Raw genomic sequence first — 17,464 nt, 5'->3', positions numbered from 1 at the left:
CTGGCCTGAACTGAATCCCCGGTGACTGCTGGTTAAGTACATCACAAACATGTGCTGTGAAACTTTGGTACCCAAGTTAACTGGATTTGCCTACAATTGCCGTTTTATCTGTTTGGATCATCCTCACATAATAAAGACCTCATGTCATCATGTGGGGTCCTTGCTGGGAAGGAAAGGCTCATGGCATCATGAGAGGGGCTTTGAGGGACCATACCTGAGCCTTGGGCCAGAGTGTGGGCTGATGAAAGACACAGAAGAGTCCCCCAAGGAGGTGAGGTTTCATCTGAGACCTGACAGATGGGCTGCAGGTAACTAGGTGTGGGACTGGAGGTGGGGTAGATAGTCCAGGAGGAGGGAACAGCATGTGCAAAGGCCCTGCGGTGCCAGGTGAGTCCAAGGGCAGAGGAGAGGCCAGTGTGGCCTGGACCCCGTGGACCCTGTGAGGGTTGGGTGTGGGGGGTGGATCTGGTGAGGGGCAGGCATCTGTGGGAGTTTGGGCCGACTGTAGGGCTGAGGGCCCTCTGGAAGGTTTGAAGCAGGGGTGTGGCTGGGATCAGATTGGCCTCCTTGGATGTTCCCAGTGTTAACGGGATGCTTTCCTGGTCTGGGCCTCTCGCCTTCCTCCTCATTCCCCATCACAGCCTGTGTCACAGCGAGAGCCTGGGTGGGACGGCGGAGCTCGTTACAGGGCCTTGGTCACATCTCAGAGAAAACCCGCGCGGGGGCCAGAACTAGTGAGCCGGGAAGTCGGCGCGGGCGGCCGGGGTCTGGGGTGTCAGCAGCGCTGTCTTGTTCTGGGGCCACGTCGGATGCAGGGCTTCCAGCAGAGGCCTCGGGACGTGTGCGGAGTCAGGGGGGCCACGGCTCCGAGCGCAAGGACCAGCCTGGGGGCGTTGACTGGGGAGCGCCCGGGGCCGGTGTTCAGATCCCTCCCGGGCGACTGTTGGCGCGGGCCCGGGAGGCACAGCTGCATCTGTGTGCAAAGCACCTCGGTGTCACGGTTTGCACCCCTGCGAAACGTGAGAATCATTCGAATTCCTGGTGGGGGTGAGCCCGGGCCTCCCTGATTCCTCGGCGCTCCTCACGGGGTGGACGGATGACTTCGTAGAGAACAGACATCGGGGGGCACGAGGCCCGTCGCGGGCCCGTTTGTGAATAATGAAGGGCCCCACGCTCGGCTGTGTTTCCACGAGACGCTCGGCCTGTCGCTTCCCCAGCCGGGCACGGACGAGCCTTTGTTTCCCAGCAGGACCAGTCCCCTAATTACGTCTTATTTGTCAAGGAGGCGAGATGTATTTGTGCTTCCCGGGCTCCCATTGTGACACTTCGCCGCGTTTCCTCTGCAAAATGCTCCTTTTCTGCCCGACCGAGCCGGCTGCTGGTGCTTCGCTCCTCCGTGGGGAGGAGATGCTACAAGTTCTCCGCCAGGGGGTCGGTCCCCCTCCTTCAGGGTCCCCGAGGCATCTGCAGACTAGGGCTGGCGACAGAGAACAGAATCCCCGTCGAGGTGCTGCGGCGTGGCCGAGCGCCCTTCCCTCCCCTCGGGTCACCGGGCCTGTCGCTTGCCCGCGAGAATGACCTCTGGCTCCAGATATGCTCCTCTCTGCCTGTCATGTGTCGGGAGTCGCCGTGGACGCCGTGGCCGCTTCTCGGAAGCCTGTGATGCGCTCCAGTTAGCGATGCGTCCTCCCCCGGCAGCAACTGAGTCTAATTGCTCTACTTCGCGTCCCTCGGCCACACGCACGGCACGCGTGTCATCTGGACGACGGTGTGGAGCTCAAGCTCAAGGTCTCTGGCAGGGACACAGCACATTTCAAGGTCCCCGACATCCTCTGCGATCGGCACCAACTACTCGCCAAGAAAACGAGCCCGTGGCCCTGTTGGTGAGCAGCTGGCGCTTTAGGAGCTCGTCACCATCGTCCGCGGTCCCTGATCTGTATCAACATGAGACGAGAAACCACTTGAGAGGAGTCAGGAACACGTGGCCTCCCTCCTCCTCCTCCCGGTCCTCCCATTCCACATCGACTCATTCATGGATGAAATTGCGTCTTTGTAACGGCGAGGCACGAAGGATCCCGTGGCGTCAAATTAGCATCATGGGAGCAGAGAGTGGAAACGGGTTATTATAGGGCCCCTGGCTCACCCTCCTCCCAGCAGGTGGAAGTAAGGGACGGGAGACCTCGATGCAAGTGTGAATTCATGTGCAAGGATTCTGGAGAAGCAGCGCAGGCTGGGAAAGGGCGAGCGGGGTCGAGGTCCCAGATCATGGGGGTGGAGAAGCCTTTTATCAAAAGCATCGCTGTCATCCGGGCACAGCGGGTAGATTCCGCCGCAGGTTGTGCATCCTGGCTCCTTGTGAGCGAGCCTCAAGGCTTATGCTGACATCGAGAGGACGCGTCGAAGCATCTCTGAGACTCCGTGAGCCCAAGGCAGGTGCTCGGGTCCCAGCTCCGCCACCGCGTGACGGCTGGGCCACCCACCTTCCCTCCTTGGGCCCCAGCTCCCGCATCGATAAACTGCACGCTCCCTGTGACATTCCCTGGTGTCGCCGGTGCAGGATCAGGCCGCCTGAGAGATGGAAGAGGGCCCGCTTCTGCTGGCGTTCCAGGAAGAGAGCCTCGCTCTCAGGCCGTCCTGCGGTGTGTCCTGGGGGGCACGAGCCTTGAAGTGGCAAAGGTGTCGTGCAGGAATCACAGCCTCTCATGGAACAGCAGACCTTCCACTTACCGAAAGTTCCTACTGGGGTGGGAGATCCACCCCTTGGTGATGGGGGGACCAGGTGGCTGGCAGAGCCCAGAGGGTCCCTATGGACCTGCAGCGAGTCAGTTTCCGTGGTGGGAGGCGGGGGCACTGGAAGGATTGGCGGGGGTGGGCACCTGTGTCTGCCACGTGTCCCTTACCCTCTTCCACAAAGTAAGATCCCCAGGGAAGAAATCTGGGGGTTTCCCCTGTTGTATCTCAAGCTCTTGCGAGAGTGTCTCCCACACATCGAGCCTTCAATAACTATCTATGGAAACAACAAATGTAGAAACCAATGGGGTCACGACATCACCTTGGCTGGGAAAGAATGAAGTTGTGTTCCTGACACGAGGGTTTGTAGCAGATGTGGAGGCAGGGCCTCCCGGTGCTCCCTGAGCTGCGGCCTCTCACCTCCTCCGAGTCTTATCTCCTGAGACGGACAGGTGGATGGGGATGGTCTTGCTCCCTCTCCCCTCCCAGCCCCCCAGGCAGTTCCCATGATTCTGGGGGGAGGCTTCCCGGCTGCTGCCATTGATCCAATACCTCGGCACCTCCCTTTGCTTCCATCAGCCCCAGGCAGGAGTTTTAAATTCGGAACGTGTACACACAGCCGGGAAGTGTTATTGTTCACGGAATGCGCTCACCTGTCCTTTGGTCACTTCAGGAGGCGCGTTAAAGAAGCAGGAGGCTGTCTGCTGAGCACGCATCCTGCACTGGGCAGCAAATCCTTCCTTGGAGGCAGTCGGGGCGGCACATCTCTCACCCACCACCCACTGGGACTGTCACCAAGGGGCGGAGGTCACAGCCTGGTCTTGACCTCTGCCCCACTGGGTGTGCGCCAACAGGCCACAACCTCTTGGGATCCGTTTCTGAATCTATGCAACAGAAAGAACACTGAACCTCCTGGATCCTAACAGGCACTTTTCCACGCTAATAGGCCTCCAATCTGGGGGTGTCCTCTCATCGCTGGGCCTTGCTATTACATCGTGATTTAACTGCCAGTGTTGGCTTGCTTAGTGACACATGACACAGGGATGCATCATCACATCCATTTGTCTGAGATGAGGCGAACGCGGTGTCAACTGCCCCTGACCAGCTCTTATGAAGGTCAGAGGGGACCCGTGGGGCTGAGAGGCCTTTGGGAATTACAAGAGGCTGCCGGGTCATTCGTTCTGGCTCTGCCTGGTGAGCGTCCTTGGCAGGCAGATGTGCCTCCTCTCCAGGCCCCGCGGTCCTCGTTCATTCCCAAGGTTGGGGCAACCGACGTGATGTGGAGATTTGCTCTCCCGGGGGATGGGGTGCAAGGGTGTCTCTGGAAACCTGAGGCCAGGGAGCATGGCCAGGCCACTCTGAGCAGAGATCTCCCCGACGAGATGGAGAGGAGGCCTGGGATGAGATGTCTCCCAGGTGCCTTCCGGATCTGAGGTTCCAGGATGGGTAAGGGTTTCCCGAGGCCCCAAGGGCAGGGCAGCTGGGAGAGGCTGGCATGCCCACCTCCAGGCACCACTCCCCACACATCCCAGTGGGAAGGGCCCCCTGGAGTGTGCAGTGAGCCAAAGCCTGACCACACCTGTGGCCTTGCTGTGCTCTTCGGGGAAGCAGTGGCAGGCCCCAAGGACGTGCTGCTCGGCACAAAGCAGGATGGGCCCCAGGAAAGAGGCCACTGCAGGGAAAATGGAAACCTGATGAATGCCAGGGTTTCCCGAGAAGTGCGGGCAGAGACCGGCGGGTGTGGGTTGGCTGTGTCTGCACAAGGCGAATGTAGCCAGTCATTTATTCCTGCTCTAATCTGATTATGGGCCATTTAAGGGACGGTCTGCAGAACATGGAAAGCCTAGCTAGGCACCTGCAGGCCGTTCCGGCAGAGCCACGGTTGTGACATCCCCCCGGTCACCGACCACAGCCTGGGAGCCACAGTGAGGACAGAACGTGTGCAGATGACCTGATCGGAGGTGTTTATATCCATTAGCTTCAGCTTCTGGTTTGCAGCTTTCAGAAACTCTGTTTTTTTTCTCCCTAAATGAAAATTCATTTTTATTAAAGTTGTAAATATTCCTTGTAAAAAAAAAAACAATCCTATGATTACAGCCCTGCAGCATTTCTGCTGGAATAGAGTCCGGAGAGTTACCTTTTCCCTAATAGCCATCGTGTGTCCCCTGACCCCGCCTGCCTGTGGAGAGAAGCTGAGAGCGATTAGTCTGACATTCAAGGCTCACAATGGTCCATCCCAAGTGACATGGAGGGGACAGGGCCATTTCTGGCTCCCCACGAGCCACTCACCCTCCCCAGGGCTACTTTGGGAATCTCCCGTCCCATGTGGCAGTGCTGGTGGGTAATTCCTGGTCACACGTCCACTGTAAAAGCTGAGGGACGAGGCGCCCCCTCTCCCCACTGCTTCCCTGGCAGTGGGCGCTGGTCTAAGTCTGGCCTCTCACCTGCTCTTTCCTGGAACTTGGTTTTGAACAAGCAAAGGCAAGAAGATCGAGCAGAGGGAGGTCTCCTCTCTGAGGGCAGCATCTGGTCAGCTGGTTCGGGTGTGAGATGCCATCTCGCGGGCCCCCGGCTCCTCTGGTCTCCACCGGGTCTCCCCGACTCCTCCAGTCTGTGGGGCTCAAGATCCTGCAGATGAAGTCACCCCGGTGCATCTCCATTACTTGTAGCCAAGAATCCTGACTCACCACCTGGCCGTCTAGGTGAGGATGTCCCTCAACACCCACTCTCCTGCTCCCGGAGGAAATGATAACCCCCTGGGGTCAGCTCTTAACTGGATCTCTTCTTTGATACGATCCTGAGTCAGGGAACAAATTCAATACCTGTTAAACAAATGGGCTCTTTTGGGACATTTTCAGGGAACAGAGGAGCTCAGACTCTCACCATCAGAGTCTTTCTCCTTTCCGGATAGGAACTGACTCATAATATTCATCAGAGGCCATTAATTTTACTTTTGTGGGAAGAGCAACACCCAGAACAACCTTCAGGGGGATTTCTCTTTCACAAGCCAATCAAATTATATGTGATTTGAGCAAGAGATTTCATATGCAGTGAGCCTGGCCAAATTTTAGTAATGTAGGAATTGAAAAATTATTTTATTCCCTCCCCTGTCTCCCCTCCTCCCCCCAGTGAGGTGTTCTGGGGATGATGTCCAGCACTGACACGTCACACCTGTGCAGAGGTGATGTGAACGAGCCAGGCCGATCCACCGTTTTCTTGCTCCCTGTTTTGGTCAGGACTCTGGGTACCACATGAAACATCTCATTCCAATGTGCTTAAACCAACAAATGAACAAAAAACAAAAAACAAAAAACATTCTCTAAAGGCTCATAGGATGGAAGTTTAGAGGCATGTGTCTGTGGCGCCCCCTGTGGTCTGGAGGACTCACGCTCATCCTCTACTGCACCTGCCTCCCAGGCCCACCCTCCCCCAGGGCTCATGGAAGGTGGTGCTGAAGGCGTGTTAGAGGAGCAATGATGTCTCCAGACCAGGTACCCTGCAAGAGGCCCTTCTCTGCCCCACGACAGGGCAGTTCTTCACCCTCCATGTCATTCTTCCTAAGTATTTCTGGGAGCAACGCCTTAGAGACCCATGTAAGGGTAGATTCATTAGAGCTGGAATGAAGACCAATTCGGAGGTTGGTTCACTTCTGCTGAAGTGTGGCTATCGAGCCAGGTGTCATGCAGCCCAGGGGTGAAACACACAGGTCCCGGACTCAGAACACATGGGATCAGGTCCCAGTGGGCCCCTTACAGCTCAGGGATCTGGGCTAAGTCACTTAAAACCTGTCATAGTTTCTCCATCTATGGATGAGATAGGTTATACCTTTGAAGTGGTCTATGGAGTGGTCTGATAATAAAATTGACCTCGAAGTGTGGCTGTGAGATTTAATGAGCCCATGTGTACCTGTTACAGCACACAGTAAGTGTGCAATGAATGTGACCTGCCACTGATGCTATCTGGTCGCACATTTTCTCCTGAGATAGCTAAGAGTTACACTCATGCCAAAGATCAGAAACCTCTGGCACAAAGCACTCAGCGCCTCTTACAAGCACCTCCATTTATGCTGTCTCTAAATCCCAGCATTAGGGATAGGGAAGGAGAAAAAGAGACCGAGGTGGTTTGCTCTTAACAGCCTTGCCGTAGTTAATGACCTCAGAGGCTCTTGACAGCATCACCGGAGTTAATGACCGCCTCAGGCACAGGGAAAGCACGTCTGGTGGCTTCCCAGCTGGGAACGCAGGACCAGAAGAGAACTAAGGTGCCAGGTGTAGGGCTGTGTGTCCCACTTGTACTATTTCCTTTATTGTGAACGTCACCCTATGTGGTGGGCATGGCCCCCATTTTATGGAAGAGAAAAGTAAAGTCCAGAGGAGTTAAGCGATTTGTCCAAAATCACACAGAAATGATCAGAGCTGGGATCTGAACTTATGACAGTCTGATTCCAAGGTCCATGTAGTTTTAACTCTACTTCAGTTCCTCAGAGAAACAAGAGAGAAGCCAAAGGTATAACCTATCTCATTTGGACAACTGGCCCCTTGGTGATGAAGTGCTGTCTGTATTTTTATTAAGAAACTCACTTAAAAAAATTTCTCAAACATTAGTTACTTTTAATGAGTATTTTGCAATTATTGGTAACCATTTTTGATGAATAGGGAGCAGGAACCAACTCTCGAAGGTTCAGGAAGCACTGGTTGGAATCAGACCTGAAATCGGCAGACACGGGCAAGTCCTGCAGGCGCCGACTTGGGAAGAGCTACAGCCCTTCATGGAGCTTCCCTGAAAGCACAGAGGAGCAGGTCAAGGAGGGGCAGGGCTGTCACTTGATAGCAAAGTCCCCTGGCTTTGCCTCCCAGGCCCTGCGCTGGGAAGTGGCATTCCACCTGAGATCCGCACTGGTGGGCGTTCTGGGTCCATGTCACTGTGTCCTCGCAGGCAGGAGTCGTACGTGTTGAAGAGTGTTTGTGCAGATCTGACCTGATGTGTTTTATTCTTTAAATTTGCCAAAAATTCATTGCTGGGACCAGCTAGTCCTGGGTTCCACCCTCCCTGCCAGGGGATTGGAAGCCAGGTTCACCAAGAAGAAACCAAGTCCTCACCCAACTGAGTGTCATTGGGGTCCCAGCGGCCTGTCTGACAAGGACCTCCCCACTCCGTTGGAGAAGGACGATCAGTAACCCAGGGTGTAGACGGGAACTGTTCTGCACCAGAATCCACACCTGCTCCCTGATGGGAGGCCTAGGAACTTAGCTCTGGTTCTCGGTGCCCCCAGGGGGGCTGCCTAGTCGGCTTGTGGTTATCAGGCCCCTGCAGGCCCTCCAGACTCGTCCCTTCCAGCCCCTCTGGTTCGGGGAGCCTGGGGACACAGGCTCATGCACTACACATTGTGGCAGGGTGTCCCTGAGCACTGCGTCCCGCTGGTGCCCCATCTTCTGACACCTCACCAGACGATCTGGGCACCAGGTCCTGCCGACTGCTTCACCTGGAGGCCGATCCCAGGAAGACGAGGAGGACGTTCCTGTGCCATCTAGTAAAGGATTTAATTCCTGGGGGACTCGTCAGCACGGCATCCCAACACAGCCCGGTGCCTGGACTCTAACTTGCCATTCTGATTAAAACCACCCGAACCCCATCAAGCTCTGCATCAGGCCCCAACAGAGGCGGCACCGCTGGGGCCTGGGGACATCTGGCCCTGGAGAATGAGGCTTGGACGGGGAGGGGAGCGGAGGGGGTCTGACGCACATCACTCAGTGGAGGCGAGATGTGACCCACAAATGACGGGAACCCAGGCCCCCCCTGGGGACAGCCACTCCTGGGCAAACACATCTGATAAATGTTTAATTGAATGTTCAGAGGGACGCTATTCCTGGGGCAGTCGTCAGCCTCCGAGGACCTCAGGCTCCTGACCCTGCTCACCCCTGTGTTCTCTGCACAGCCCCTGAGCCCCCTTCCTGTGTCCTGGTGGCTCCTCATGGAGACCAGTGAGGAAGGCCTGGCCAGCCCTTGGGTCAACACAGGGTGACACGGGGCATGAGCGGGGGGCAGGGGCTGCCTGTTGGGAGGTTCTGGGAGGGGGACGTGAGCACAGTCTGCGCCAACATGCGAGGCCTGCTCAATGCCCCCGCCCAGCCTGCCCCCGGTCCCAGCACGTCTTCCTGGTGGCTCCCATTAGGGGCCCCCTCCTGCAGCCCTTGGGGCTCCCCGGGCATCGAGGCCCCACGGTTCCCTGGAGATGCTCGTCGGCCCCCCACGTGCCAGGAAGAACCTTCCTGGGACCTGAGACTCCGAGAACCTGTCCCTGGTGACAAAGGTGTTGGTTGTGCCCACGGGGCTCTGGGGTCACAGGCAGCAGAATCCACGTCGAGTTCTGAGGCAAGGGCAAGAGGATGTGACCATCAGGATGTGGGGAGCAGGGCATTGGGCTGGGAGGGCAGGGGCCAGGTTGTCCTTGGGGTGGGAGCCACAGGAGCCCACGGGGAATTTGCTGTCGGGCCGATGGGTTAGGGCTCAGGGTGACTTCAACCCTCTGGGGAGAACCGATGAGTCTTCACTCAGAGGAGGCGGCAGGGCCACAGCGCCAATGTCCACTCCACGTCCTGTCCCCAGTGGACGCCTCTTCCCCGACCCTCTCTGGGACCCCCATGAGTTAAGGTCAAAGCTGCTGGAGCCCGGGGGCCACTTCCTCACCCTCCTCATCCCAGAAGGCGGCATGCAGCACGGAGGCCCGGCTGTGCGGTGACCTGGGCAGGGAGCAGGAGCAGATGGCGGACTGGGGTCGTGGTCACCGGACTCCAGACCCCTGGGTGGCCACACCGCCGGCAGCGCTCCACCATGGTCCTCCTGAGTGGAAGAGGCGGCTCAGAAACGGAACCAGCTTTAAAAAAAATCACCTGCGTGTGCTAAGTGGAGAAAAGAAAAAGCAAATAATTGCTATATTCCATCTTTACTGAGGGATTCAATGAACACAGACTCAAAAGAAAGAAACACAACATTTTTATTGAAGTCTGGAAAAGCTTCAGGGGCTTTGGGAAAACTACCAGGCCACCCTCCTGTCTTTATAACAGTTTTCACATCAGGCAACATCTAACCCCCCAGACCATGGCAAGTGGTACTTGCCAGTGCTCTCAGGACTGGAAATGTCCTGTGTGACTTTACACGTCCCCGAGTGTAAAGTCCGGACAGTGGGTCTCCCCCACCAGTCATGGCACAGATGCTTACCCAGCACCCACTGGGTGCTGACCCCGAGCCAGGCGAAGGGGCTCAGTGGACGAGACCAGCGGGGAGCTGGTATCCTCACGGGGGCTGACAGAGAAGCAGCAAGTGAACAGATGCGGGACCAGGGGGTCTGAGTGACCGGGGCATCGAGGACAGTTGACTGCGGGGCGTGATGGGGGGGCGTCCCCGTTAGATCCGGAGTTCCCCAGGAGGGGGCCCGGGAGCTGAGACCCAGGTGACGGAGGAGCTGCCCTGGGGAGGGCCGCGGGGAGGACTCCGGGCAGAGCCGAAACGACCAGCAAGGCGCTGCCATAAACTCGGGGTTAAGTGCACGTGGCTTCTGGGGGGCAGCATCTTCCTGGGCGCCCCTCTCCCGGCTCCTGTGTCTGCGCCTCCGCGTGAACGGCGGGGCCGGAGCAGCCAGTTTGCTGCCAGCTCGGGCCCTGGCGTGAGGGTGTGCCACTGGATAACCCGCGTTTCTTCATCTTTCCCTTCAGCAAACGGAGGGCTGCAGGTTCTAGAACTCCACCCTGTGTATTTAAAATAAACAAGTTCTTCTGAGTCCCAAAGGCTTGTCCATCGGTGTAATTTTACGCAAGCACGCACGCACGCCTTCTCCCCTGCCTTCCACCAAGATCTAGGAAGTGTCTGCTTCGTGTCTGGCGCTGTTGGGTACTGGGCCCACAGCAGCGAGGAAAACAGACACACGGACAGAGATCCCTGCCCGCGGGGAGTGGACGTCCTGACGTAGGAAGACCAATGCTGCCATGAACGTACATCAGTGGGAGGGATGGCCTGGCGGTCCTGGCCAGTGCTTTGGTGGGAAGGAAAGCAGGGGAGGGACAGTGAGTGTGCAGGATGTGGTGGGGGTCTTGTTCTCCAAGTGGGGTCCTGGGGATTGCCCTGAGAAAGTGATGGAGAGGGAGCAACCCCGAGAATCTCTGGGGCGGGGGGAGGAGCTTTCCCAGCAGAGAAAAAGGCCCTGGGGTAGGTCTGGCCCTGGGATGAGGACTCAGGAGGGCAGGGAAGCCAGGGAGGAGGGAGGGGCCCGGGGGAATCAGAGCGGTGAGGGGGGCTGAGTCGGGCAGGCCCCAGGACACTGTAAGAGCTTGGCTTCCACTCTGAGTCAGGCGGGAGCAGCAGAGGGACCACAGGCCCTCCTTCATTTCTGCCACCGTTGGCTCCGTTGAAGTCACTTCTTGGACAGGACGTGGCCTCGGCCGTCCCAGAGTCCCGGGGCTGCTGACGCACGCACTCCTGGCCCCCGCGTGGCTGGTGGCCCAGGGCCTGCTCTGCCCGGGCCTCTCATTTGTGGCATTTCTCACGTTCGCTCCCTCCCAAGTCCGGCCCCTTTATGAGCCTCATTACATCCTGGCACAGAGAATGAGGCTCAGCCAATGGCTCATAAAGCGTCTTTTTAAAGGTTAATGGTCACTGGCGAGGGAAGAAAGGGCCACCGAGCATGGATGCTCTCTTTGATGAGGAGGATTTTCAATTAGGTGAAATGAGAGCCACGCCTCCTTACAGGTACCTGGTCTGATTACCAAGCAGCCCGGGAGGCCTCGGGGTGTCTTGGAGGCTGGGACCATCATCAGCCCCGGGTGGGATCCAAGTGCTGTTCCCTCAGCTGCTCCCAGGCGAGGGGCAGTGGGTCAGGCGGTCCCAGCCGTGCTGCCTGCTTGGCCCAGGGGAGCTGCGCGTGTGCAGAGGCAGTGCTGGACGAGCCACGCGTGTCCGGTAACGCCTGGGAGGGCGGGGGTAGGGTCTGTTTTCAGAGTCCTTGTACACGGTGCCTGGCCCCTGCTCTGGCCACACGCAGGTGTGCAGGTGTGGGGTCGACCTCAGATGATGGGCCCTGCTCAGTGGGCCCGGCACAAGGAGGGAGATCGGCCTGAGTGCACTCCTGGCCACGCCTCACCGAACTCCGACAGCGTTTCCTGCTTAATTCTTCCCTCCCTTTGGTTATTCAGTGATGACTTCTTGAGGACCCAGTGTATTAGTTATCTGCTGCTGAGTAACAAATTATCATTAAACTATACTGATTCATTATTTCATAGTGTCTGTGTGCTGGAATCTGGACACAGCTTTTCTGCATCCTCTGCTCAAGGACTTTTGTGAGCTACGATCAAGGGGTCAGCCGGGAAGAAGTCTCACTAGCAGGCTCAATGGGGGAATGATCCACTCCCAAGCTCACTCACATGGTTGTTGGCACAATTCGGTTCCCTTGGGCTATTTTGCTGAGGCCCTCAGTTCCTTGCCACATAGGTCGTTGGCACCATCACCCACCAGAAAGCATCGTGCTTCATCAAATCCAGCAAAGAGAAAGTCTTCCAGGAAAATGGAAGTCACTACCTTATCTAACCTCATCATGAATTGGCATCCATCAATGTTGACGCATCCGCTGGTTAGAGGCAAGTTACTAAAGTGGTGGTGAATCCCAGAAGGTGGGAATTTGGGGCCTCATCTTAGAAGATGGATTGTTGTGGACAACGTCTAAGATAACCCCCAGTGACCCCTGTCCCCTGGCATTTATGCTTTTGTGTGATGACAACTTCCCCTTGAATGCGTGTGTGTGGGGGGGACCTATGACTTCATTCTAAGCAATGAAATATGGCAAATGTAATGGGATGTCACTTTCATGGTTCTGTGGCTTTTGTCTCACTATAGACTCTTTCCTTGGCTTTGATGAAGCAGGTTGTCATGTTGGAGAGACTCATGTGTCAAAGAGGGTGGGCTCTGGACTACAGTTAGCTAAGAACTGAGGTCTAAAGCCTGAGGGAACTAGCTCGTGATGACAACCATGAGACCTTAGGAGTCAAACTCTTTCCCAGCCAAGCCTTTCAATGAGGGCCCTGCCCCAGCCAACAACTTGAGTACAGCCTGCAAGACACCACGGAAGAGAGGACCCAGCTGAGCCAAGCCCATATTGCTGCTCACAGAAACTGTGAGATAATAAATACGTGTTTTTTCAGCCATTAAATTTGTAGTAATTTGTTACACAGCAATAGAAAACTTACACACCCACTTAATGCCAGTCACCGAGCTGGGCCTTCTAAAAAGGTTTCTCTCCAGAACGCAGCTTCGGGAATGTTCTGACATTTGCTACACACACAGGCAATTTCAAAACGAACACCCCTTATAACCCCATTTCATGTTGGGGCAGAAAACAGTGATTAACAGAGCCTGGGAAAGCATGAGGCATTTAAATGCACCTGCACTTTTAAGCCTTTCGGAGCTCAGTTGTGAGAGCTGCCCTGAAAGGTGCAGGTGATGACTTGCTTGGGACTCGGTCCATGGGAGGGACAATGGTCAGGCAGGGATTTCAGGCTGGTGGTGGGTTGTCCAGAAGGATATTAGGTGCACAAGAGCAGGAATGAGATGGGCCCAAAGGATGCCAACCAGGCACTAGGAAGCCCTGTAGATCAGCCTCCTCTGTCTCCCATCCCCGCTGTGACCACCTGGCCCAGGGCACCTGCCTGTTGCCTCTCACCGTCTCCTCAAAGGTCCCCTGGAGTCCTCTCTTGTCCCTTGCTGGTGAATTCCCGATGGTGTGATCAGGGGGTGGTCTGAACTCCCCAAGTCAAAAATCCTCCTGTTACACTTAGGAGGAAGCTCGCACTCCTGGGTGGTGTGTCCCTACACAGCAGTGGGTCCTGCTGGCTCCTGTGGCCTCGCCTCTGACAACCGTCCCCTGACCTCTGCACGGAGTCTGCAGCAGCCTCCTCTGTACTTTGCTGTGAGGTCACCCTCCTGCGTGTGTCGGCCTGGGCTGCCCCTCGCCTGCTCTTCTTCTCAGCATTTAGGTCTGGGAGCTAGCGTCCTCCTCAAGCACCATCCTAATGACCCCGACTACCTCGTGTCACTCTGTGACACCTCTTCACTTGAAGCTGCTTTGTTCTACTGCTTTGGGACCATTCTCCTACTTCACATACTTGCTCACCTAGGGACAGTCTTCTCCAGCAGAATGCGAGGCTCCTGGGGTCAGGGGACCTCAGCCCAGTGCTGAGGACACTGCCTGGCACAGCATCGGCATCAATCAGCTTTAGCCAGATGATGAATCATCTGTCTTCAAAACGTGTGGTCAAGAAGTTTATGGAATCTCCTGAGGACACTTATAACTAAAAAGAGAAGAATCTCAGTTTCTCCCGGAGAAATGGGCGGAATGCTCGCTGGCTCCATCCCTTCCCCGTCTCCCTGCCCCACGCCTGCCTGGCGTTGCTTGGGCTCACCTCCCAAATAAACGACTTGACCTTGAAAGCTCACCGCAGGGTCTGCTTCTGGGGAGGCCAAAACCAAGACACGGAGCGGAGGGCTTGCTTCTGGAATGTGCTTACATTCTGCACACGGGGTGTATGTATGTGTGTGCGTATGCATGCGTGATTTGGGGGATTTGCAAGACTGAGAAATGGGTACAAACTTGGGGCAAGGCTTTTCCGTGTGAGGCGGTGAGGCTGCGGGCCTATCAGCCCACGTCGCTCGTGGGGCGGGAGGTACAGGACAGAAGCTGCACAGAGGGAAGGAGAGAGGGAAGGGGGGGCAAGGAGGGGCAGAGGAAGGAGGGCAGGGAGGGACGGCGACTGCGAGAGGGAGAGAAAGGGATGAGGTGGGCGTTTGTGGAGCTGGGGGGGCAGGAGCCGCCTGGGGGGGAACACGAGTGTCCCCTCAGTGGACCCTCGCAGCTTGAGAACTGCGAGAACACGAAACGGTCCAACCGATCCTTGGGGCAGTTTCCACGCCATACACGTGGGCCCCGACATGGGCGAGTGCAGACTGACACACGCATGCACACGCCCGTACACACGCACACGCGCTCACGGCCGCACACACTCAGCGCTCAGACGCAGCGAGTCCCGTGTGCTCAGAAAGCCGGGCCGCGCCTCTGCCTCCGTGCCGGGCCCCGGGTGACCCTGCTGATCAGAGGCCAGGGTCCTGAGGGTGAGCCCGGCTCAGGGCCACCCGCTCTCCGTGGCAACCTGGCCCCACCCCTGCCACCAGTGTAAGAGCTCCGGGGCGTATGGATCCCGCTCGTTCACGCGCATCAGCTGTTCACTCCTCGGTACCACGTGGTAACGTGGGGCGGCCAGGCTCTGTGTGTGTGTGCGTGTGGCACGCGGTCGGGGCGGTTGGGGGCCAAACAGCGTGAAAAGTACAGCCAGCGGTCATTGGAGTACAGTGGCTGGTGGCTTTTGAAGTACTTCACAGGGCGTGTGTGTTAATCCCAGAGAGACACCACATCCGGTGACCTCGGAGGGCCCGGCTGGAGGAACGGGGACGAAGAGAGGACACCTGCAGGTTTGACCCCACCTCCCACGCAGCCCTGGAGTCGCAGCCGGAGCGCCGGGGGTAACATCCAGGCACCAACGTGGGAGGAAATCCAAGTGCATCCACCCGTGGGGTGTCTGGGGCCTGGTGGTGACGAGGACTGTGGGAACCCGGGCTCCAGGGGGCAGGACGCCAGGCCCTGCACCACTCACCTCCGGATGGGGACGGGGACAGTGGGGGGCAGGGGAGGAAGGTGGAGGCAGAGAGAGCTGGAAGGGAATCTGTCCCTCCATCTAGAGCGGGGTCTCAGGCCCCAAGGCCCAGGCGGGCCTGGCAAGTGGCTAAAGGAGTGAAGACCCCAGCAGCCGGCAGCCAGCACCTTCCGAGGGATTATCAGCCGCCAGACACGGTCCTTGCAGGCGTGGACCCAGACTCGGCCAATCCTCAGCTGTCCTATTACCACTGTCATCATGGAGAGGCAGCACCCAGGGAGGCAGAGGGGCCGGCCCAGGTCACATGGCCGCCAGGGGCACTCGGACGACGCAGCACAGGAGCCTGGGTGGCAGGTCCTGGGCCTCGTGCTGGGAGCCGATGGGGAGCGGTGGGGACTGTGGCACACTGCGGGCACGGGCCCGTCTAACGGGGCAGCAGGACTGCACCCACCGATGGCCACACAAGGGGGTGGGGTCCAGGACAGCCCCATCTCCTGAGACCTCAGGGGAATCAAGCTATCAGAGTCTCAAGTGAAATCTGCAGGTTTTCACACGCTGACACTGGATTCACATTTCTCCAAAAAACACCAAGGGGCACGGAGCAGACACATCTCCTGGCTGCTTTCGGGACGGTGTGACCTCTGACCCGTGGAGAGAAACAATCCTTCTAAGGTTGTGACCATCAAGGGTGGGTTGGGTGGTGTGGGGTTTACAGGGACGGATGGGATGAGGGCGTCTGCCCCCCGAGAATCAGACCCACCTCAGCCGATCAATCACGTTCAGGGGGACCAACTGCCCACTGAGCTAAAGCCATTCGGGTCGCAGAGGTCAGAGGGGTGGCCGCTCCATCCCAGCTGGGTGGCCGAAGAGGGTGCATGGGTGGGGTTAGGACACGAGTTACAGGGGTGTGATGGGGCATGGCCCTGTCCCGATGAGCTCACAGTCACGGAGTGGACAGTGACCCCTGTTTTCCCGGGGTGGCCCTGGATGCCGGAAGTGTGGCCTCCACCGGCTGGAGATGGGGCTGATCCCGTGGGTCAAGCACGAGCCGCTGACACCCAGACCTGCAGCCACGGGCATCTGCAGTCCCCCTCGCCCCCCTGCCAAGCCCCCAGCCCTGCTGGGCCAGGGCAGAGGCAGGTCCGGACACTGTCCTCCTGCCCCTCGTGGGCCGAGCGACCCCTCCAGAGGCTGAATGGAGGCCCCACAATAACCGTCTCCCTCGCAACGGCCGTCTTTCCCTAAAGGGTCACTTCCAAAGAATGCCAGGTGGCGGCCTCCAGGTTTTGGCATCTGACGGGCTCCCGTTCGCTCCCTGGGAGCAAAGCAATCATCTTTTGTCAACTCTGATGGGGAACAACTGGCCGCTGTCCTTCAATTAGGAGGGGACATGGGAAACTACGGCCTCCCGCGGGGCTCCGTGACTGTCCATTAAAGCTGCCCGTGTGCCCTGTGGCTCCCTGCAGCCCGCGAGTGTCCCCCGAGGCCCCGGAGCCCCCAGCCCCGACCCGGCCCCAGAGTCTGAGAACAGCCTCCAGGAGAAAGCGCCAACCTGCCAGGACTCCTGGCAGCCGCTCAATCCGGCAAATTATTTCTTGCAAATCACTTCTTAAGACTGAAATCCGGGCAGGACTCCGCAAGTTCCCGGGCGTCTGTAATCTGCTGGTTACAGCCGCCTGGACACATCCGAGGGCAGGCTGCTCGTCCGTGGGCGGGAGCTTTGGGAAACCGCGGCCGCCCGGGTCAGCCAGGTGCCCCCCCCTGCTCCTCCTCTCCGCATGAAGGGGTGCTCGTGGCCAGGGGGGCTGGCGCCAGATGCCCTCTGGCGCATCCCCAGGAGATGGGGCGTTGGGAGGGCCCGAGCGGTTTGTGCACCATTTCCCCTGGGTGGGGACCCGGGTGTGTCCTGGGTCCTCATCCCGAGGGGCGGCCGTCTGAGGCTGCGCTCGGGCTCCAGGTGGGCAGAGGTGCAGGATGCGGCTGAAGGGTGTCCGGTCACCAGGTCGAGTCCTGGGCAGGGGCCAGGAGCCCAGACGGAGACGCAG

The sequence above is a fragment of the Canis lupus genome, chromosome 26 (genome assembly GCF_048164855.1).
Source record: "Canis lupus baileyi chromosome 26, mCanLup2.hap1, whole genome shotgun sequence".
NCBI lineage: Eukaryota > Metazoa > Chordata > Mammalia > Carnivora > Canidae > Canis > Canis lupus.
The sequence above is the reverse complement of the archived record's forward strand: the minus strand, read 5'-3'. Positions refer to the sequence as shown.